Raw genomic sequence first — 25937 nt, forward strand, 5'->3', positions numbered from 1 at the left:
GATGCAGAAAAAATAGATAACATATCCTTGCACGCTAATATCCGACACTGCCATTAACAAAACTTTGTTAGTGGTAGTGTCATGCTGCATACCTTCGGGTTGCAGCGGAATGGGTCGGCACGCCCAGGGAAGTAGCACTCTCTCACATAAAATCGGCGTAAAGTGGTAGTTATTCAAATAGCTACCGAGATTCGTTCGATATGTGAGGCCCGATCCACCTCCCCCACCAAAATATAATAGTTGTGCAGAATTTGGTTACATTACCGCAGGTGGGTACCATCAGCGATTTCGGTGGAGAATCCCTGTCTAGGCATCCTTGCGCAGGACGTACACCACCTGAGCAGGAAAGCCCAGGCTGCGGTCCCAATTCTGGGATTGGGGCAATTTTGCGCTCGCCACTGTTCGGCGCAAGCGGAGCAGGCATCATAAGGCAACCCCTAGCACCTTAACTGTAGACTTCTGCTTATTTGGATTTTACAAAATATATCATATATATTGTACGTAATCAATATCATGTCTTCTAAATTTATTGTGTCAATACTATTAATTTCCCAATGAATTGCAGATGTCACTAGAACGTGTAAGCCGTCCATTCTCCAATTTTATTGGTCGAATGAAAAATGCACGCGAATGTGCAAATAATGATTGCTCGGTTCGCACTAATATCGAACACGAACTTTTGACAAAACACGAGCATATATTACATAATATACTGAGTTATATTATATGTGTTATATTTTATTATATTACTGTTTCCATTAATTCTAATCCTAATGTCATATTAGAAAAAAAATTAATGACAGCTTGCGTATAACGACTTATTAGATGCTCAGATCAATTGCTCCTAGTACGTACGAGTAAACATATTTTATATATATGGGTACGTATCAATAACTGGTTGTTAGTTGTTGCATGTTCGGGTAGCAGGTACCGAGTGAAAGTACAGGGGCAGCATCAAATGCGGCTAACTAGTAGTACCCGCCTGCCAATCTCGCTCTATCGTTAGATAGTAAAACTGATTTCATCACGCTAACAATGGGAAAGAAAGTGCAATAATTGTAGGATAATGTAGGAACAGATTACATTCAACTGGCTTGAAACAAATGCACTTTATAAAATAATTATACTTCCTCGAATCTGACCAGTTATCTTTTTGAATAAAGCGCTAAGTAATTAGTATATTTTAGTTTGTTCGGATCTACCGGATTTAAACGACCATAATCGAAACTTTTACAGCAGTGTGTATCTTTCGCCGGTACTTCTCAGGTCAGGGTGTTTCTTTTTCGGAACATGTGGTAGTGTTTAATTGAACCGTCAATTTAGTGTAATGCTTCTACATTGAATAAAGTTATTTGAGTTGAGTAAATGTCTTATGAGTAATCAATAGATGACCTAAATTAAGTATAGCCGTATTTTGATAATTAACGTCAGAAAACAATAATGTCAATAAAATAAAAGCAATTTTGTTTCGTGTTAGAAGTTTCAGTAACCTAATGATTTGATAGTCAGAGTCGTATTAACCATAGGACATGGCCAGATAAACCAAGCTGCGGCCTCTAGACAATGCATATCTCGGGGCCCTATTACCATTGCTAACTTTCTAAGATTTGTTTTATACTACAATACAGCGGTATGCATGTATTCCATGGACCTATTTAAATATGTAGATGAAATCAATTGGATGGACACGCATGGCCTGCAACGGCATGGTTAATTTGACCCTGTTGATAGTACTTACAATTATATACATTCAAAATTAAAGTAAAAACAGTTTCACATATTATTTAATATTCTTTATTTATTAGGCATATTCGTTACTTTTACCTACCTATACCCATTTACAATCTTTGATGCTAATAGGTTTCTTATAGGGTCATCAATGCTGTATCACAAAAATTGGATGCTGCCGATATAGGCGTGCTTAGGGTTGACGACGGCGGTTTCAACGGCGGCGTCGCGTTGCTAAGCGGCATAGCTGACAAAGATGAGCGAGAGCGGAGCGCGGCGGCAGCTCCGGTGCGGAGCGGCTGCCCGGGCGGCGTGCGGCGGCGCGGAGGTCGCCACGTCGTCGCGGCCCCCCCTCGTCCCGCGCGTATCGGAGGGACGAGGGAGCGTGTCCGTCGCTCGCCACTCAGTATTCTCCGTGGCTTCGCCCAGGGTGTTTGTGAATCGCGGCTCCGCTCTCGCACTCCCACCGCCAGTGACCGACCTCTGGAACCCGACCGTTTATTACATTCGACAACCCCGCCCCGTGCATTTTCCCAGTTGCAATTCAATCATTACGAAGAGTTCGCCGGCGTTACCCGTATCGCGACCTAACCGGTGGTTCCTCCCGCCTTTATTTATGTTGTCGTTTTGGTGTGGTGTATATTTGTGCCGTACGGACGATAACCGGATTATCTGTGCGTCCGAGTCAGTGGATATTTATAATACCCATCGACAGCTTTTTGTTGAAGGTGAGTGAAATTCTTGTTTTGGCGAATGTTGACCGTTTAAATGGACTGGACCATCGTGTCGTTCCGACGTGGCGGCCGTCTCGTCGCGCTCTGGAACGTCATGTTCTAGAAATGGACATTGATACTTAGTTTTCACAAATTTACTATTATATTGACACAATTCTTGCAGTTTTTGTTTACAATTATCATCTACAGGTGCGCGTAATTACAAAACCACTTTAATATTAATAGTTATGACGTCATAGAGGAACGACATGGTTATCCTAAAACATATACCTTTATGTTTTATTTAAGACCTATTTTGACAATTTGGAATCTTGTAAGAATTAGCTCTATGCCAATATTCCATATGGTATACGGAAACGAATGGTAAGAAAACATGGAGCCTGGAGGAGAGCGGGCGTCGGCGCGGGGAGGTGCGCTGCCGGTCAAGCGACCGCATTCCATATGGGATGCCGGAATATACGCAATGTCAGTGTGACTTTAAGTTCGCCGCCGCTTCTGTCCGGATCATTGCATATTTGCAACATTGTGTTCCAATTGGAATGTATTCTCCGCTGGAGAATGTTTATATCTGATAGATAATTGTGGGCGTTGATCGACATGGCGGCACGAGTCTCCTGTCTCATGCCACCTACGCTATAATAATTTCGCTAAAATTCCATTTTATGGGCTTAAAAATTTGTAACTTTTTATCAATCCATATTGACATAAAATTTTATTTCTGCTTATTTTCATACCTAATTTGACTAACTTCTAAAGAATTAAATGCAATACAATTATTGATGTACTTTTATTTACAATTTCTATATGTACATGTAGTTTAAAATGCAATGCAAATGTTAGTATCTATAACGCTACGGCATTTATTTTTAGTTTACATACATTTATTGTAGCACTTTTCTGGTTCTAAGATGCAGGCCTATCCTTTGAATACTGTATGTCGGGCCTGATATGCCAGGTTTAAGACTTTTTTAATGACTCTATGATAACATCTGTCAAATGATGTTACCTTATGCTATTTCAGGTGTAATAAAATTGCATTTTTATATTTATATGTTTTAATATATTTAATTAAATTGATTTTTCATTATTGAAACAAAAGTCAGGAGATTTTTTTATCTTAAATCTTAAGTAATTATTTTAAAATGTAAGAAAAAGCTACGGAGTTCTATTCTACATAAATTTGTATACGTACGTACGTACGTTGTAGAAGCTATTGAAATAATTACTTGTTGTGAAAGTTAGAAGTCTTGTTGTAAAAAATCAAACAATTTGTCTGATTTTTAAATATTTATGAAACATCTTTATCTTTTATCCATTTTTCCCGTAGGTAGCGGTAGTTGTTATTTCATGATGGTATCTTGTAACAAAGCACGAGAATTGTGTTTGATAGATAATGCGTGCTATATTTCGAAACTCTTGCGTCTTCCGCTTAGTGCCCTACTATTACCTATTGTATCAGATTTTTTTTGTAATTTTATATGAAAAAGGTTATATTTTAGTAATTAATAATTTTAAAATATTCCATTTTACAAAATTATCGAACCCGAAATAATCAAACAGGTGGAGAAATCATAGGTTCTAATTGTATTTAATACTTTTTATTTAAAATTATTGTAAAATAATTACTTAGTAGATAGGATAGATACTGGATAATAATATAATTTCGATTAAGTAGTAAGCAATACTTTATTTAGAAACGATATTCAAATCCGCAGCTTGCGAATTGCGAACTCTACACCACAATCAAAGTAGTAATATTTAAATAGTGTTGAATAAAGGTATTTAAATTTGATAACATTTGTCAAAATGCTCAAACTCTCCGTTTAAGATCACATATGATAAAAATTGTGTTATAACGAAGAGATTCAAAATAAAAAAATAAAAAACATTTGTCAAAGGAGGTATAAGTTGAATGAATAAAATATTAACATTTACTATTATGTTTATTGTTAAAAATGACTTCATTTAAAAAAAAACCAACGATAAGTTTAACTTTTTTAACATTATGTTATAGATTACAATTAAAAAACAAACAATTGTAATGAGAGCTATATTATTCGTAGCTTGTTACTGTGTAGTTGTTTAAATATTTTATCGCGTAGAGTCCGGGTGTCGGGTCAAATTTACACAATCTCGACGACCTTTAATCTCGTTTCAGATAGCTCAAATGAGCTCTTTTGTTAATTCTCGGAACTATTGTTGTTATTGTTACATCTTAATATTTTATATTAGGCAAGAATTAGATCGCGTAGCTGAAACCATCCGCGCATGCAAGTCTGTGTATCTAACACGTGGCAGAGAAACTGATCTTTGCTTTGAAAACTATAATAGTAATTGACCTTGAAATTTTCATTTTGATCGCGCCCTAATAAATTTTACTTATAATAATATTTAAAAATGATTGTCTCAAATATTAGTTGTGTACAAAAACATACCAATCATAACAGACAGCTAGAACTGTAAATGATTAATGGTTGGTTGGAAAATTAATCAAAAATAGCGAAAGCTCAATGATGAAATTAGACTCGCGAGGTATTTAAATCCGTACAAGGGTTCTGTTCTTATAACATACAATATAACAGAATGTAATAATATATATATTTAGATGTGTTTTTTTATAGTTCTAAATTGCTAGAACTATTTAGAGTCGCAAAATCTTATACTTTGTTAGTCTGTTAATTTTTTGGTATATATTACTAGTAAAAAAAGGTTTACACTTTATATTTTGCTACTATTACATATATTTATTGATGTGTGGCAAATTATTTGCATTGCTTAATTACGGGATGTAGATAACGAATTTGGTACGTTAACGGTATTTAAATAACACAAGTTCTTTTTTAATTGGATAAAGGCAATCGAATAGTGTAAAAAAGTGCTCAGCATAATACCGATATACGGAAAATTCGTTGCGTCTAAGTAGTATTCAGACAAATTGTGCAGGATAAACTGCAGTTGCAAAATGTGCCGATGTCTTAAACAAAAATATCTGCTCTTAAAAAATACTTTTTTTTTAATGAAGAACGTTGTTGAAAATACGTAAATGTTACATTAAATTATTTAAAGTTAATCTCATATTTTTATTTATAAATATAATTTTTCGGGAGAAACGGCATTCAAATAGGATTTTTAATATAAGAAGGAGATAGTAAAAAATAATATTATGCCTATTTTATTTATTTTTTCTGCCCCGTACTATATACAATACATTAAACGTTGTTTACAGCATGTTTCCTATTGCTGCTAGAATAATAGCCTGCGTTGAAACCTTTGTAAGTAGCTTACCTTGACATATTCGATTTGATAGTCGTATTCTTGTTTATAAATAAAAAAAGAAGTCAACTAATTATTTATTTATATGCTTGTAAATATCAAAATGTATCATTGCCTAAGTTTTAGAAATTAACAAGTGTGATGCTTTTCGGTCAGATTACAATACAAAAGGATAGAGCGCTCGGTCGAAAATTGTTTACAAGAAATTTATTATGTTTATTTAGTATACGCGCTGTACTAATACCTGCTCCAACTCTATCGTAGGGCTGTTAGGGTATTCAAAAATCCTTAGATTATTTTACTTGATACCCATTTCCACTCCGAAATAAATCTAGAAATAATAAATACTTCCATACACGTTTCGTGAAGGAAACTCTACATTAAGTTCATGACTAAAAATAGATTCACATATTCCAACAAATAGCGTAATCTGAAAATTTATCTTGGGATATGTCGAAAAAGAATGATTTGCTAACAAGATCCACTTTACCGACCCAATTCGGAGTGTCCTTTTCAAAAGTCTATCCTAATGATTGAACAAATGACTTCACTGAATTATTCACATAGCAAAATAACAATAGAGATATATGTTTGTAATATAACTGTTTGTGAAAATAAAATTAAGCAAAACCTACCTATATACCTTTTTATATGGTACAACTTTTTTTAACAGCTTTCGGTACAAAACTTACCTGCTAAATTATTTCTTGTGGTTATAAAGTATTGACGTTGGGTTGAAGTTCTGTTATATAGTGTAAGCTTATGTATAAATGTTATTCAATTGTTATTTACTATTAATATTCAACAACAACTCTGGCGGTGCTCTGCTAAAACAAACGAAATGTTTTAAGTGTAAAATGACATCATAAAATGATGGTATTATACTTATAACTTTGTGAAATAACATTTGTGTAAAGAGTATTTATTATTATGAATGTAGGCGTGAGAGCTTGAAATATATATGTACATATGTAAATAATTATAACAAAGCTGTATCTTCAATCATGAATAACAGCTACAAAATAGGTACAGAAAATCTTCTCAGTGAATAGATTAAAAAAAACTACCAGTGAAAATGTCTTGTTGCACTGAAAATTTGCTGGTTCTCACAGTTCTACACAAATGTAGGCAACATTTGTGTAGGACGGTGAAAACCATAAACATTATTTGTATATTCAAAATATAATTATAAACAAGTACACTAATGAAGTATATATACAATATATTAAATCCACAAAATGTTTACATGTATATCTGCTGTTGACGAGCCATAGAAATTGGAGGTAGTCATTTTTGTTTGTTTGTTGAACGTAACTTAAACATCAAGTGATATTCGTTCCAAGTCAAAAATGACTTAAAAATTTGAAATAAATTTTAAATAAATCTAAAAATTACTAATGATATTTTGTTAACTTTCATTAATTCTTAATACCCTGTTTTTCAGAATTTAAACTCACGCGGTTTTATAAATGATTAATTGAAGTGTTACTTTTGACACACGTACAATTTAAAAAAGTTGCATTGCTTGTTATAATTATGTCGTTGTCGGAAGTATTGATTTTAAAAATCGATTACTTATAAGTTATAATACAATAAAATCGAGTCCGCGTAGGGACCGATATTATCGATCATTAATCACGTCATAAAATCAATAAATGTTGCCCACCTAGATGAAATAGTAATTTCACAGTTGATCTGGCAAGAAATCAAATAATATAAATTAAAGAAATCCAATCGGTATTATATTTTGAAAACGAAAGTTCTTTATTTTAATTACATATCATTAGGGAACTTCATACTATATGCAATTACTTTTTTATTGTATTTATTAAACATACTATGAAACAATCTTCATAGTAGTAATATAAATTATTGTTATTTTAATTATTTTACTTTCACGGTGGCCCACCCTTTTCCTTATCGCACAAATAATCGTGGTTTGTTAGTACCTAATTTCGATTTATAATGATCGTGTTAAGAGACATATGCTTTAATTGGCATGCATATGCAAAAAGAGAAATAAATAGTGGTCTATACTATTTTCCTCTTAATTTTGATGCAATAAGTTTTTTTTAATTTAGTACATATGCGCAAACTATAAATTGCATATAAGTTAATTTTAATTTAGCTATAGCTATTGTATACATTTCTATAAATTCAATAAAGATATGCTCATCATTTTAGATGATGAAATTTAATGTTATAATCGCATTCCGCGGTTGGTCCCCTCTCACCGTCTGCAGCGCGGTGTAATTTTCTTTATATTGCGTACCTACAGGCAGCGCCGCTCCGACGCTCGACTTTTAAGTAGGTTGCTCGTAAATATATACATAAACTGATAAAAACACACATGACAAGATTATTGGTTAACTTATATGGATCATATGAAATATGGATGGTATAAATGATAGCGGTACATTCATTGTATGCAAAGCAAACAATCGGTTTGTGCTGTTTAATCAATTTACGAATGTGATGTTTATTAATTGGCGGTTAGTAAAAGTATTCATGTTCGGTGGTAGTAAGCAAAGTAGACCCTAAGAGTGTAACGGGTTCGTCGTGTTTGCAGAAGCACGGATGTGCGTGTGTGCGTACGGCTCTCACACAAGTGCATTCTGTTACTCGCGGCGCGGCCGTTGAACCGAATACTTGAGGAATTTCTCCACTGTCGTGTCGCTAGGTTAGACGAAGGAAAAATCACGGTAAGGGGTGATTTGACGTGGACTGACCTCTTATGTCTTAGTTGCTTCATGAATATACACTTCTTAGCAGCTCTTCATTCCGTCGGACATATTTTAAAATACATATTTAAGAGAAGTTAAAAAAAAATTGTCACTTTCAAAAGATTTCATTTGCATCATACACTACAAATTAATTTAAAATTTTTTTTAGTTTTTTGTTACTGCGATTCTTATAATTTTTATTTGTAAAGTGAAGCCTACTTTTCTGTATCTTGTAATTTCAAGTTCACATTAGCATGTCGTTTATACATAATATGTTTAGTCGGGTGCGGGTTGCGTTTTATAATTTTTTTTATCTCTGTTTAACTCTGAGATAGAGAATGCTCACACGAAAGCAATTATGATTTGAATTGAATATACTCTGCTACACGTACACTATTTGCCTTATTCCTTCGATGGTATTTTACTAATAAAAGATTGCATCATACAGCGTTCACTTTTAGAGTTTCGACACTATGCATGAGTTGCATATTGTATAAACATCCGGCACGAAATTCTAACTCTGTGACATTCAGCGCTTTTAGCAACAATCATTTTATGTAAATTTATTTTCACAATTGATATTTCAAAAGTTAATGTATTGCTATCTTCGTTGACCTTGAAATGTTTTGTTATTGTTTTTGTCATGTAGCAACGCGATTACATCATTATTTTATGATAACAATGTAGATAATTTATAAGAGACGGCTAATGAACATATGAAATCGTCGGTATATCAAATGGTCGGTAGGCGTAGCGTGCAGCGGTAGCGGCGGTGGTAGCGTACGCTAGCAGAGAGCGTGGAGCGAGAGAGATGTGCGCCGAGTGGCGACCTTGGGCCCGTGCCGGCTCGCGGACGTTCGTTGAACGCACACCCCGCTCGCCCCTCGCCGATCTGCCGCCGTCGCAACTCGTTTCAGCCAAGATTACACGTAATTTTCGTAAATTAAATTTAGAATTAGCAGTTTTTAATGAAAGAACACCACCGCGGCTGTGCCCGTCAATGATTCACGGCTTCAATTTCAGCTCTGATGATAAAAATAACGAAAGTTTTATTGCATTTCAGTTTCGATAATGTAATTTATCTAATCATCAACAAATTTAATGAATTTGATAAAAATAACATTATCAAACGTGTATATAGAGTACACATATACCTAAAATATAACAATATCAAAATTTCAAATGAAAGTAAATTTTACCGAGGAATCAAAATTCTGTAAAGAAATTTAACAAAAACATCACCAATGTTTTTTTTAGTTACTTCCCAAAAGCAATATTATTAAAACGCTTTTCAATAAAATAATATTTGTTGTACAAATGATAAATTCATTTTACTTACAACCAGTACATTACACCAGTCTTTGAATGTTTTGCCTTGAGATTAACCTAAGACTTCAAGCTATGAATAGACGAAAGTAGTTTTTTATAAATAAAGATCTCATGAATATTTACTAGCTTATAAAATATAATTCTGAACCTGTTACTTTACTTTCAGTTTTATTCAACTTCAATTTTGCTTTGTTTATGTAAACTTATCACATTCATTAACACAATATTTTCTCGACGTTATTGAGCATATACTTGCGATATACTTGCGACTTTGGAACTTTTCTACGTATCGTTTCTATTCTAAAGATATAAAACGTAGTTTATCTTCAAAACGTAGTAAGTAAAGTAAAAAAAAAAATGTCAAAACAAGCGTAACGACTAAGGTGGCTGCATTATTTTCGCGCTAGTGGATGCGTGGGGCCCAGCGGGCGGCAAGCGAACGTTGACCGCGCAAGCGCACCTCGCATTACCGACGCGACGCAGATATAAAACGCATTACTTCGATCTACTAAAGAAATTACATTTTTAATGAAGTTAAAATTATTATTAGTACATATAAAACACATTTTGATTTGCATGTCATTATTCATAGATATACCTACAAAATAGCCAATAGAATAATATCGCAAAGTAAATATTTCTACTTAAAAATTGTTATATAAATAGTAACAAAATAATAGACATATAAATATTACGTAAGGCAACCGTTATAGTTAAGTAATAAAAATGTCATCTAAATATTGAAAATTCAATATTCTCAGGAAATCCACGGAAGTAGGTCGTAACGTAAAATATAAATAGCTAAATATCTATCAGTAGTATTACTTATATAACCAACCATCGGATATTTAATAAGGTTATTATTCTTAATTCAATATATGTAAGAGGTCACTATGTGAAGTAGTTTATGCTATTATGTGGTAGAATCAGTTACAGCAGTGGAACCTACCTGTGCGCGTACAGAACCTAAAATATAACAATATCAACCAACGGCTAAATAATTTTCGATAAGCTTGATAATTACTCAATTGTTAATAAAACTATTGTTTGTGAATAAAAATGACTTATTTACAACGATTCGGTTTCCTTGAAGAAGTTATGCAGTCGTGGCTATGAACAGGATGTGGATTTTCCTTGTCGAGCTGGTAACTAGTTAAGATGTCTGAGGCACGTACTTATGTGTAGTATAATTGAGGTACAGATGATATGCCACGTATTGTTGTTGTGTTATATTGTCAATACACATTTGCTACAGTGAAACTATGAGATGCGTGTTATATTAATCATTTTTATTGCGGCGCGGTGCATAGATACTGGCTGGCCTTCGTTTCAATCTGCTTACACGCAGTAAGATTCAATAAATCTTGCACAATTACACGATATGACCGTTTTAACTGCCCAAATAAGTTGGCATGTGCAATAAACATAAACATTTCGCAATTTACGAAAGCGTAGGTATGTACTATCTACGAACGCGGTATATAACGATAATGATACCAATTGAAGCATCAGACATTATTCTTGTATTGCTGCATTTTGCAAACTAATATTTATTGACTGTCATTTGTCGTAACCACATCGCAGTTACGCTAATAACTGCCATCTCATAAATGTCTAAATGCATGTTTGCGATCTCTCCGCCGTCATCGCGTCTATGCCCTCACCACACGACACTTTCTCCAACAACACTTCATTTACCAAGTCAAATTGTGTAGACTTTAACTAACTTATATAGGTACATTTTATTTAATCATCTCTCGGATTTCTGTCCAGGAGGTTTCGAACATCCAATGATCCATGAACATCCATTCTATACATAGTCGGAGTCAATATAATCATAATTTATTTCTCCGCAAGTAATACTTGTTATAAAAGTACATATATTTTAATCCTTAAGCCGTAAGTATAAGAAAATAGGTAGACCTATTGCAAGTGATTTTGCTCTCGTTGCAAAAGGTTTGTGCAAAATTTATGAACAACTAATTAGGTGTATAGGTTGGTTGTATGACTTATCAATGCATTGAACCAGTGATTATGGGGTTTCTAGTAATTCTCATATCGATGTTTCGAATCTTTCAAACTTTTACTTATGCCAGTACCTACATACTCTCATATTTCGAAAAGCACTAACTTGAAGATATCTATAAAATTTGCATTTATGATTCTCTGCTGTTACCAAATCTGACATGATGCCTGATATTTTTAGTAGCATAAGTTATTTTTTACATAATTTATATACATTATGTGAATGCACGCATACTTTAAATATGAATAGTATAAAATGGGTAGGTACCCATCATGGGATGTTTTATTATTAATTGCAATATAATTATATATGTTATTAGAATTTGAAGTTTTTAAATGATGTTAACCGAAATATACTTCCGATGTTACACCAGCTCAGTACTCAGAAGTGGATCACCTACTAGCAGGTCATTACACCTGTTCTAGTTGGTACACCCACGTACTCAAGCAATGGATTACCTAATATCTAGCTCACCTGTTCGATTGTATATATCGTATCGTCATCTGGCGGCGATGTCAATCCATTAAATAAATTTATGGAAAGGGAAACACTTTTTGTATATTTTCCTTTAGTTCATGAAATCACAAGATGCGTATTTTTTTTCTGTTGACATAAAGCACACGTTGGAAATACGCTGAATAAAAATTGATGTAATTACTCATGTTACAAATATGTAAACCCCAGGGCGCTGTCGAATAATAATCACGAAGGAATTTCAAGCAATAAATTTGCAAATGTTTTGGGAGAATATAAATGGCGGCACACGCGAGAGTCAAACCGGTCGTTATCAGCTCATGATAAGCCGTCCGAGGCTTGATTGCGCTACCCACTTCCCTTATCACAACCGGCGATCGTCAAATATCTGAAGTTGGCACTGTTCCATGAGGTACCAATCTGATCGAACATAGTTTTGATTATTTTACGATAAATTCACCTATTACTGTGTATATGTCTATCGAACGGTTTATGTTATTTTTGAAAGTTAACTTATAATTTGAAACACCTTTATTGGAAATTAATATAATTATTTTTATATCTGATAAAAAGTTGATCCTGGATTTATAGGGGATTGTTATAATAGTGGGCGATGTAACAAGTGGTGCAACTGTAGGGGTGGCGATCGATAAGAGGTTGTGGGAGGCCCCCGCCCCGCGCGTCTCCATTCCGGCCGCGCCCGGGCCCGGAGGAGAGCTGCATGTAGCAATGGCGGCGCCCACTGACGCTAACAACCTATAACTAATCTATCTCCCAGACACCCACCCCTAATGTCATTTATGTCCCGCTCTCTCACCTCAAATATGTACAAGAGCCAGTGGTGCAATTACGTCCTTCATATCTAAACGATCATTAGATATCATTTAAAAAAGTTGCTTGCCTTTTAATCGAAAGATAAGCTCATCAGTTAAGTGTATTAATCCCAAACACAATGCAATTACCCTTTAACAGTTCTTGTTTTGTTTGCCGTGTGTTCATTGATAATGTTAATAAATATGACCGTAACAAAAGTAATTTATATAAATATTTATGAATGCTTGGTGCAGGCAGATATTATACTATTAATAATAATGTAAAGAAGTATATTTATGATAATCGCCACATTCTACCGGTCAGTTGTTACAATGAATAAGTCTGACAGGAATTTTCCGTTCATCTATGTTTTTTTTAAAACAATAAATATGTGTCCCATAGAATACTTGTACAGCCAATCACCAAAAATGCCAAATCTTAGATTTTTACACATTGAAATAAATCCGTTAAAACTAGTTTTATTTCAATGCCAAATTTAATTGAAACAATGTGTGTTTGTGATATATTTAAAAAAATATATGTGTGAAAGTTTTAGAAGTTAACGTAACTATTAGATAATGCATATTCATAAAACAGTTTCACCAAATAGTTGGTCTTTTAGGATTTACAAATATGTATAAAGCTTGCGCATTTATGTTGATTTTGAGCAATAAATAGTTACTATAAAATTTGGACCATATCGAATTTAGATCTAAATAATCCTAGAATAAGGCGATGCCATTAACGCGAGTGACGCCAACGCCAACTTTCTAGAATACTTTCCAAATAACAACGAAAAGTTACGTCTTAATTGTTACACTTTTATTATAATACATTTCCAAAACAATTTATTAATAACATTGTATGTTGGCGATAATGCCTGTGCTATTGTTATATTATTATTCACAATAGGTATAGAAAAAACAATTATCTTAATTTTAGAGGAATCGTGAATGCAACACGTTTTACTTAAGCTTATGTAAATAAACATCCTATGGACAATACCAAAGAACAAATAATATTGAAAGATACATAAGTCTGTCATTTTGTTATTTTTTCTAAATTTAGTATAATTAACTTAATCTAAGTCTATTATGTGTTCATGATAGAGATCGTATCGTAAGTATCTATCTTTAATTTGTTTTTTGATTTCTGAAATAGAATAAATGTTATATCTTCATTTTCTTCGATAGCAGCATCTTTATATGATTGTGTGCCTTTTATTCTGAACCGCACAAATATTAGTTGATCAGATAACAACAATATCAGGGCCGGTTTCTGATTGTTACATAAATTTCATCATACGAGTCTTGAATAATCATGCAAATTTGGTTTGAACACAATCATTTCCAATACAAACACAACATGTCTTCTTGCAAAGAAGCGGAAGAGGTTTCGATCTATGGAGCCTAACTTTCTGTTTCGATGACAGTTATTAAAATATCGCGCCCTCCAGATGAGACTGGGGCTAGTTGCTCAAAAATGTTGTGTCAAAAAGGTAACAAAGCCGAAACTGTTCTTTTAGTAGGATTTCTGAAATTTCTGGCTTCATAAAATCATTATATTCATAATTTCTGTATTAAAGAGCGAAATAATACCACGAAAGCATATTAAATATAAAACTCATACATGCAATATATGATAAATCACACAATAGGTAATGTTTAAATGACAAATATGTTGCACCCGCGAACTGAATGTAATTTGAACGGTTAATTGAACTCAGCTTACAATATAAATCTACGATTGATTTAATTGTGGGGCATAATTTCAGTTAGAAAACCGAGTTTCATATATTTAACATCGTGTACTAGTAATGCTTTAAATGATGTTGGACAATAAAGAAAATGTTGCGGTTTTTTTAATATGTATTAAAATGTGTACCTTAAAGAATTACTAAAATTCCGGACAATTTTTCGAGTATCAATTTTTAATTTTCACTACAACATTGATATTACTTTAGTATCTAAAAATCTCAAATACGATTAAAGTATTTATCTTTCTTAAACATAGGTCTTAGTATTTTCATCAATAAAAAATATATTGATAGTTAAAAACTGATTGAAAGTGAGTCGAGAAACGTCCCATAGTAACAAAGAGATAAATTAAAGGAATAGTTCCAATGTACTCTGTTATAGATGTAAAACAGTGGCAATTCATTTGATGACAGCCTGTTTGATAGCTGCTCTTAATCTGTGTAGGCATAACAATTCTGAGAATGACTGTTACATGAATGCAAACAATACAATGGCGTCGCCTTTATTAAAGAACAGCCAGTTCGTACTCCGTGAATTACTTCATGTCAGAGACTCAAAGCTCGGTTCATCGTTAGTCATTCGAAATGATTGCAGTTACGTCACGATTACACTGGGAACTAAGATAAATCACGTCGACTTTCACCACGTCGTTAACCAGAAATGTAGCCGAATATATAATTACCTGCAACAACATCTGTTACTCTAACGCGAACTATTATGACGTAAATTAAAAACTATTAACGATTCTTAATTTGTATTACAAACGTGATGGTTACATACACAAATGTAAGAGTCTATTGTTTAATATATTTCGAGGCAACTGTTGCAAAGCATAGCGCTTTTTTACGTTCTTGTGTAATATTTACCAAAGCACAAACAAAAACAGCATGTTTCTAAAATTTTAATAGCCTTTTCTCTTGACGCAAACATAAATTAACCTTATCTGAGATATAAACATACATAACAGTTTATTGGTTGATAAGGTAATGTTTTTTTAAAGAGGAACATCCGAGTTTATCTTGTGATTCACGTATTGTTTCTAATTTGCAGGTACGTATGCAGATAAGTGGCGCGTATTGGAGCCATCACGTTGTATGGTAATGTAGAGACGGTTTTTAAAAAAAGTTTTCATTGTTCCTGGAACAGCGGCCTTTCTTGTGTCCTGGCTACGTGTGTTCCTGTGGATACAATGGCCATATATTATTAAAGATCGGTTGACGCCCACTTTAAAATTTTAGTTATATACATTATAATATACAATGTCGTGTATACAATCACGTTGTCTATATAAAGGTATATTAAATAAACAGAGAATAACGTTGAAAACACAAGCTGCCGCGGCTGGATTATGAGCTAGTATTTTGTTATACTATTTTATCAAAGGGTAACTTGGTTATAATATTATTAACAGCTGAGATAGAAATTAATTGAAGAGTGCCGATCACAAGGAAATGAGTTAAGGCAAAGTAGCTGTTATATTATAGTTGAAATACATTTGAAAGCAATATTTTTTAAAACAGATACATTTGTGACAAGACTTAAGCATTGAAGTAATCTATTGTCTATCAATACGATTTAACATTTACATCTCATATCATATTCTAATTATTATTTCATTTTTTAGTATTTTCTTGCTAATATTTTTAATAAAATAATACACGATTTATAAGGAAACACTGAAAGCCATACCACAAGTCTATAGCAAAGCTTTTTCTTTGTTGACATTTGTTAATTGTGTATAAATAGTTATCAATTTTATGAATAACATTACCACGTTCTTATCTATTCGTTTTTAACGCGATTGCAGTTGTATGTAATGAATCATGGACTCAGATATCGTTATTTAGCAAAACATGTGGACTTGTTATGCAGCGACATATGTATGCCACGTGTTCAACCTCCTCGTTACCTCATTAAAATCTTGTAATTGAAGTACGATTATCCGGTAACATTGTTGTAAGACTGCATCTTTATTGCATAAAAACATAGTCAGTATAAGTGCATATTGAATAATTTTATTAATATTGAGGAAAATGTTAGAAGCATGTATGATGTTTTCTCATTACGATAATTTAATGTTCCAAGATGATAAGCCATTTATTGTATTTCTTAAAGAGTAAGTTTCTTTTTTAATTAATTTTGGTATGCAGACTGGCAAATAAGATTAGAAATATTATCTATGGTATACATCGTCATTGACACACTACCTTTTGGAACTAAGATTTTATGTCCGTTGTGCCTATAGTTACCATTGTAATTCACACTACTAAATAATTTATAATTAATTTGATTGACGGTAGAATAGGTGATAAGTGGGTGGTACCATCTAGACTGGCTTACACAAAGCCCTATCAATAAATAACTTAATATGTGTAATATATAATGAGCAAATTTAAATGTCATGTTTAAAAAAACCTTTGATTATCGCGGCGTTTTATTTTGATAAAAGATTTTAAAGATAATATTAAAAGCGTGTTAGCATTCATTGATTTCCGTGAAGGATAAATAATAATTCAATTCTATTTAATTACCAATGTAATTTAATTGTCGGAAAAGAGTAAATGCTACTTTGTTGCCGGTACTTCTCAGTAGATCTACATTCTGAACCGGTCGTAACTTTAAATTAATCTTATATAGCGACGATTCAAAAGTGCTTGTAAGAGCCTGGTTGAGTAATGTCTATTTTATTTTTGGTATTACTGGCACACCTCGAGGAAAAGTGGCGTGGCAATGTTCTATATAAGAATTTATTAAAAACTGTTATATGATATTTTATCATCTTGTTCACGAAAATATTTAATTATGCAAAACGTAAGCGAAAAATTGTTTCACTTTCAGTATCCAACCTACAATAAGCAAATTCGCATGATTTGGATGAAATATTTCGAATAAATATTTTTACTATACCTATTTAATCGTTTGTATAATTGTTTTGATTGCGTGACAGTTCACAATAAATATGAATTCTAAATAAAGTTTTTATTCGAATTTGTCGACACGCTAATTGTAAACAATATGCTGTTTTATTCATTTTATTTTACTATGATCGTGGCTTTGAACCTGCGACCATGGAATATTTTAGGTTTATTATTTGCATCTGTGACTCCGACAGTTTTTATTAAAGTACAATAAAGGATATTGTATGCGAATCACTCATTAATGGTACTCATTTTCTTTGGAGCAGAAATAAATGACATGTCAGCTCCATTCACATTTGCGGCGACTTCAAATGTTTTATGTCGTCTGACAGCAGCTGGTCTCGCTAACCAAGCAATTAGATTGGATTCTGAAACATTACTCAACAGCAAACTGACAGCTCATATCAGATTTATAGTAGGTAGTACGCAAACGTACTCATAATAATATAATTTCTTTTAACGCTTCTGTTAACGGTCGATACTCAGAATTTACGATCTAATCTAAAAGCAATTAAGATTTGATACAGATTATTACGATTAAACTTTTTTTAATATAATCTTAACTGTTATGCATGTAACAACATAATTCATCGTAAGTGAATGAAGTAGTTTCGCAATTAACACCATTAAGCAATATAATTGCGATGCCAGAGATCGTAGCGGGACGGGTGAGTTCATCCTAATAGATGTAACAGCTGAGTGTCAGCTGACGACGATACGTCCTCGCCGAGCCGTAACTGTGGCCTGTGAGTTCATCGCCTAAAGTATTCATCGCATACACTGGTACAACTAAATAGAGGCGCCTATTGTGGCCGCCTATACTGGTCTCGGCCGCGGCTGAGCGCGTGGCACTGCATACACGCCGGTAATTGAGGGACCGCGTTATTACTGTGTTATTGGAGAACGCACTGGAAACGTTTGAGATATTGCGTGCATTTTATAAAATTCTCTCACGAACAATTTTTAACCGTATATGATACTAAATATGTACAATAAAAGTTGGGACTGATATCGATCTTGTTATCTCTTCGTTTGTTTGGAATCGTGTAATCTGAACCATAACAAAGAGGTGATAAGATTACGCGATTAAGATGAATGAATATTATATATAAAAATAACTTCCCAAAAAAAGGTACATTATGTTGACGTTAAGCAAGAAAATAAGTAAGCGGCATACGTGCGGTATGCGAAAAGCGGGAGTAAATAAGGTTGACAGCGAAGGCCGTCAGTTCCGCGTGGTGTCGTAACCGGCGTCGGCGCAGGCGCAGCGCAGCGCCGTTCGCTCACCTCGTCGCTGCTGCCGCCTGCGGTTCATGCGCACCTTCTATTCCTTTCTAAAATGCTTTCTATAACCATATTGTACATAAATTTTTCATTGTTTTCAAGACTTCTTATATAATTTCAACTTAAGTTAGTCTAACATATTTAGCTTTGTAAAGAAAGAAACTTAGCGGATGTGATGCCTATTTTCTACTTACGGAACGTTTCAATTATCTAGCGCTGTGTGCTTCGTGCGATCAACAGCCACATTCCAATAGCGACGAGTCATTTTAGATTATGTTAGATTCATACTAAACAAAAACCGATTGCACATTTCTTGGTATTGGTTTAGAACAAAGTTGGAAACGAATAAAATCGAACGCAAATGTTATGAAATGTTTTAATAAATATTTTTTGATCTTTTAAGAAGCTTACTTTACACTTAAGATGATTATTATTGTCGAGAGTATTTAAATACCCTGCTTAGAAAATATGTATAATAGGCATAAAAGGTATGCAATAAATAATTTCATATTTTTTGCTCTTGATATACATGAGATAGTATTAAACAATCGTCAAATATAACCTTAAGTCAATCAAAGTTATCTTTCCTTGATAAGTTTCTCACTTGATGTTCTAAAATTACTAATCCATGGTGCGTTTGGTGTACCTAACATATACGTGTTCATCCACATTGCACATGCGTACGGTAATATTAAGAGGAAAATAATCTTTTAATATTGACCTGACCTTGCTCGAGTCTAAATTATTCGAATTATTGATATCAAATAAAGATGCATGTTTTTGACGATATTATTATTCAAGTGAGGATATTGAATAAAATTGAGGATATAAAGGATAATTTTGCGGTTGTTTTTAACTAATTATTATCAAATCTGTCATTTTAATCATATACTTGTATTACAGTCGCTTTCGGCGAGAACTGATCTTAAGTTAAATTGAATATTTTTTCAAACGCGAAGTATTGTTCAGGACCATTTTAAGAAATCAATTTTAGTATTCTTTTAACCTTTGTAAAATTTCCCGCACACTCACCGCAGTGGAATGTCGCAGACATCGTTCGTCGTCCTCTCATTTTATTTATTCATCGATGTGGTTATTAGCCTGCTACATCCTTACAACATGCAAGGTAACCTTCACAAACATTAAAATAAAAAATCGAAATATTTTTAATTTTCGAATTGTTATTTAAAAAGAACGTAAATGCACCACTGGTTCGTAATGTAGAGAAGTATCAACTTAAAAAACGTGGTTAAATCATCAATCGTCAATGACATAAGCCTGAATATAGATTTCTATAATTGTAACATCAGAAATGTCGAATATCCATTATAAACTTTTACTGAATTGGGAGATTAAGCCTTGGAAAATCTGTTCATCGGTCAATCCTTCATTCCAAGAATTCATGTGTGTATAATTTCATCTCATATTTTAAAAATGTATTTGGTAGACACGGAGTCGTGTCGGAATCGGAGGAATGGTTTTTAGGACCTGCGTTGTACAAAGTTGCAGGGTCGAACCTCACCTTGCCTTACATCAACGCTTGTCTATCATACTCATAATACTTGATTCATAACAATGAGAAGTAATATGAAATCAGCAATTCCTTGAAAGCAGTATTTAAAATAATTGGATTAACTTCCTTTGTTAGGATAGTGACAAAGCTTACACACCTATGAAAGCAAATAGGAAATATTACGCCTTAGTATGCGACGAACGCGCTTGAGTTGTCGCCTCAAGTGAACGATTTATAACAGCGCATATTGTACACCTAAGTGCATACGCCAGGGGACTGAGATTTGTCCCACCACATGTTAATATCGTATGTAACAAATTCATCTGTTTTAGTAATTATCACATTCAAAATAGATGACATGGATCTCTTTTCGGAAAACGTAAGGAATGTTTTGTCCTCCAAAAGGCAATTTATTTTACAAATGATCTTAGAACGTATTAACTGTATACGTTTTTTGTTTTACTTTTTAATATAAGCAACTTAAAAAAAAAACAAGACAACAAAATATGACGCATGGTGAACACGAGGTTAGATTATTATCTTGAAAATAATCAAATACATGAACGAACAATTATTCGCTAGTTAAGTTTACAATTTTAATAGCCTTTTTTCTCATAACTATATTCATATATTCGTCAGGATTTTATTTTCAAAACCATACGCAAAATGCTGACGTACGCTTTCGTGTACAAAAAATGTTGAACACGTGTAAATAATGAAAACGAAATAAGAATCAGGACGTTTTCGACAGGACATTATATATCTTCTAAATATCACTTTAAATTAAGCTGGCCACAGTCGTCTCCCGCCAACTGGTTTATTTGGTATTCAGTCTGCTAGCCCCGCCACGAATTGAATCTTAATTCTCTCGACAACTAACGTTCCAATAAACACATAGAACTTTTATTACATCAGTTCATTTATTTATTGTTATGATAGTTTTATAGGCTAGATAGTGTTAATTTATTTATTGTGATAAGGTAAAGATGAAGTGGAATGTCATTCACATTAACAGGGCTGAGGACGTGTCGTTCGGCACAGATTCGTAAAAAGTATTTTGTATAAGTTAGTAAATATTACTTTGTCTCAAATACATGGTATTCAGTTAAAATTTAACAGAATTAAAATATTTTTTAAATCAATATGTGATTAATTTTAGATATTTTAAATTCATCAAAAACTCAATTAAATTTAAGTTTCTTTATTTAAAATACTTTTTGTTTTGTTTTTAATAATTTTCTAAAGTATTTTTTTATATATAATACTGTCGATCAAAGAATTTTACGAATACTATTTTGAACCTATCAGGCAAGTATATTTTTATCTTTTGTTCAAGTAGGTATATTTTTTTAAATATTTTATATTCTAATTATAGCAAAGCTACTACTAAACTACTATACTCGTATTCTTTTAAATTCATATTTCGATTGCTTGCTGTTTGAATCTGGATTGAACCGCGCGGAAGGTCATTGCCGCTACTTCCTCACACTGTTTAGGGCTCGACCCTCCATTTTAGTGTTACAATTATTTACTGTACCAGTTAATAATTGAACCACTCAAATTATTATACTCTTACCTCGAACCTTTTGCTTAAAACTTACGGGTGTATAATTTCAGTTTCATTCAAAATTTTTATATTTCCTAAATCCATTCTAGGTAAACGATAGTCGGTATAAGTTTATATAATGTATTCAGATTCCAGATGTTTCCGCGTGATGAGTACATAGATAGTTTTCTTGGTTTAATTTCGGTAAAACAGATTTTCTTGTGGTGCTGTTATTTTCGTGTATATATTAGAATATATTTAAAAGTTTGGAGGCAAATTATAATTGTAAAATATTCCCCTTAAATTATTCGATACTTCAGATAAAAAATTTAATGTTCACTAGTTCATCAAAGCTTTAGGCGTATTTTTATTTTTAGACGAGTTCGGATCTGCAACTCTTCATTTAGATAGTTTAGACTAGGTTGTTACGTTTTTGAGAGCGCGCTGGATGTATTGCGCCTCAACTTATGTTGCAGATCTAACAGAATACGTAATCAGCGGTGAACTGGTCTCTTGCAAGACAATAAGAGAGAAAGTTTATAGCAGATGATGCGAAAGAACGGGCAATTATTGAACGATTCTGTGCCTTTCACCGAACACGTTCACTTCGCTCATCGAACGATCTTTCTGTTTAACTATTCCTAGAATGCTGTGCATTAATCTTAATTAAGAAGTTTGTATATGAGAATCGAAGTCGAGTTGAATATCCTTATTATAGCATCTCTAGCCGCACTTTATCTCTGTGGTCTCCACTTGAATGTGTTCAAACCACAGCACGAGCGCACTGTTTTGAGCTTTTACAACAATACGGAAATAGAAGCATATTAAACTGTGTTTCTATAACATCGAGTGAATGCAAACAATACTTCTAAAATCGAAATTACTATAAACACTGATGCGGGCATTACGTTTGCCTCAAATTATTATAACCACATACAATTTAAAATTACAGTATTCAATAACAATTAGGCAAACGAGAAATGTGAAACTGGACAAAATTTTCTTTACGTGTAAAAGAGTAATGTAAATATATCTAATCGGCGTATTTGAATGACAAAATAAAAATATATACTTTGTTGTTAATTTTTTTCATTAATAACGGAAAAAGGAATAATTGGGCATTATAACTTTACTTATTTAATTACACGTTTTTATTACCTATAGTCCATATATTGCACGATTCATGTCTTAAAATGCGATTGCGTTTTTCATCCGTCTTTAATGGACTTACCTCAAAGTAATTTAGTATTTAAAAAGAGGAAATTTATCAGCTATGTGTACAATTAGTATTTATTTATAGCATAATATGAATTATATAAACCTAAATCGATATATTATACTTATTACCTGACACGATAAATCTAATCTCTTTGTAGACGTTGCTTTCGAGCTGTCTTAATAATGACGCAAGTCCACTCCAATTAATTTAAATATTTCTATGATATTCATAACATGTGTAGTTTGTGTCAACAATTGTTATTTTCCATTCAATTTTTTTTTCAGTCCATTTAGACATGTTAATCATCGTTAATAAATGCTATTAGTGGCAATTTGATGAATCAAATTATTTTCGGTTATCGTTCGTTTAGTATTACTGTATAAGGTTATATGTGAAATTAATAACTTAAATAACTCACGTTAACATCAATAGCAAAGCGAATTTGTAAATTCGTATATGAATTTTATATCAGTATATAATAGTATATCATAAACATATTATTTTACTGGCTGTGCCCGCGATCTTGTACGCGTTTCAATTTAACAAAAAAATATTGTAGCCTAAGCTTCTCCTTATTATATCAGTTATCTGCCACTGAAAGTCCCTTCAAAATCGGTTTAGCCGTTCCAGAGATTAGTCGGAACAAACAGACAGACAAAAATTGTAATAAATGTTATTTTGGTATATGTACCGTGTAATACATATTCATTGAGTAAAAAAATCATAGTATTTATTATATGTATAGATTATTAAGTATATATTCAAGTTCTTCTGCAACTTGAAATAAAATGATATTACAAGAAATTTGATATAACACCGAATAAAAGGTCGATATTTAGCTTGAATGGCGTTTTCTTTTACTACGTTGTGCATTAGTAATTCTATATTAACTCAGCTTTCATTCATAACGTTCGTCGCATGAATGAAGTCCATTAAGGGCTGCTAATTGACCGACACGGGTACAATAAGGTGGACACGCGAGCCGCGCTTTGTTGTAAACCAAGTTTTGCTGTATAAACATTCTAGAGTATGATATGCCGCCTCTATGAAATGTGTTAAAAATTGTATTATTTAGTTTTAGCTCAACCTCTAACTCGCCTTAAGGGGTATATGAGTTATATGCAAGTTTTATAATGCATAAAGTATACGATCCAATGCAGTAAACCAAATAAAAAAAAAGTGATAATCTTCAGGATACATACCAGTAAGTTGATGTTTTGCAAACATGATATAATTAATTCGATACGATAGAAATAAATCACAAAGGTACCTCTAAAAACATGTTTTACCAAATAAAAACTATACATTCAAAAATTTTGGATTTTTGTCAGATTCTACAAAAAATGTACTAATTTAATGTTATTTTAATTATTTAGTAAAATCAATGGATTTTTTTATTTTTTGATATTCTTATTTTCGAACAAAATGCGTAAACATGTCTGCGTGAACGCCGTGTACCGAGAGTGCCAAACGCTAAACGCTAATATTGTTTTTTTTTATTAAAATAAATTAGCGATCGAGGTGGATGAGAATGTTAGCGCGAGACGCGGGCGTAGGTGGCGCTATCGCGACGGTTCGGCGGAAAACGAGCCGTATCCTGCGGAAGATAAGCGCTCAGCCTCATCTGCGGCGTCGTGCAGATGCAATCGAAACGAACTCCGATAGTTTTTACTTGAATAACGTGCTATTTTACATAAAACAACAGCTCCCCTACCATATTTGTAATGATGAATAGCTAACGCCGCCGCCGAGTACGTATTTGAATGAAATCGATTTTGAAACTGTTCTGGCGTATGTGTGTAACACTTAACTAGGCACCTTTAATGCTAATGACGGTTTTTTTTCTCACTGGCTCAATATGAATTGCGTTTGCGCATTCCGCGTTGTGTATTATAAATGCTGTATTCTGCGTTCTATTTACATTTATCACATTGCTAATAATAAAACCGTTTTGTTGTTTGTAAAACTGTATTTCTGTGGAAATAAGTTTGCTGGTACTCTTATATGGTACAAAATTGAGTTCATTGCAAATGCAAGTAATGCAGTAAGATGTTAAAGCTAGCCTAAATCCATATCAGTACTGCTGAAATTAAATTTCGACACTTATGGAAACTCTTATGTTGATATATTATAATATTTGGAAAGATTAATTGTTATTTACCGATATTGTACGACAACTCTTCGCGATTCTTCTGTGTTTTAGCACATTGTTAAATGATTTATAAATAACAAGATAATTTTAAATTAGGAACTATGCTTGTGAAATAAATAGTTTAGACTGTTTTAGGTGAAGATGGCGTAGGTACTAAATAGTTGTATTTCTCGTTGCGAGTTGGAGTCAATTGTTATTCAATTCAGGTGTGTCGAGACATGACGTCGGGCGACATCGCTCGCGGGCAACTGATCGTGTCGTCTGGCGCACGAATGATTCGGAGGTCGATGCTCGACCCAAGTATGGTGATGATAGTCTTATTGAGTCTGTTAAAACAACACAGAATCGGAAACACGGTTATTTACGCGTTATTTTAAAAACCAATAACTCGATACGTAAACGTGCGAAACAAATCGATTCGATTTTGATGTCAATTCCGATTTTCTTC

The 25937-nt window shown here is 33.1% G+C and overlaps 1 protein-coding gene across 1 annotated transcript in view; it reads left to right on the plus strand.

Moving 5' to 3' along the window:
- Positions 1–2117: 2117 nt before the first annotated feature.
- Positions 2118–25937, plus strand: part of LOC124531190 (fibronectin type-III domain-containing protein 3a) — a 44076-nt gene continuing 20256 nt past the window's right edge. Inside the window, exon 1 of the mRNA XM_047105678.1 lies at positions 2118–2456. The gene's annotated coding sequence lies outside the window, so the exon portion shown is untranslated. The remainder of the gene's footprint in view (positions 2457–25937) is intronic.

This window comes from Vanessa cardui, chromosome 7, assembly GCF_905220365.1.
Source record: "Vanessa cardui chromosome 7, ilVanCard2.1, whole genome shotgun sequence".
NCBI lineage: Eukaryota > Metazoa > Arthropoda > Insecta > Lepidoptera > Nymphalidae > Vanessa > Vanessa cardui.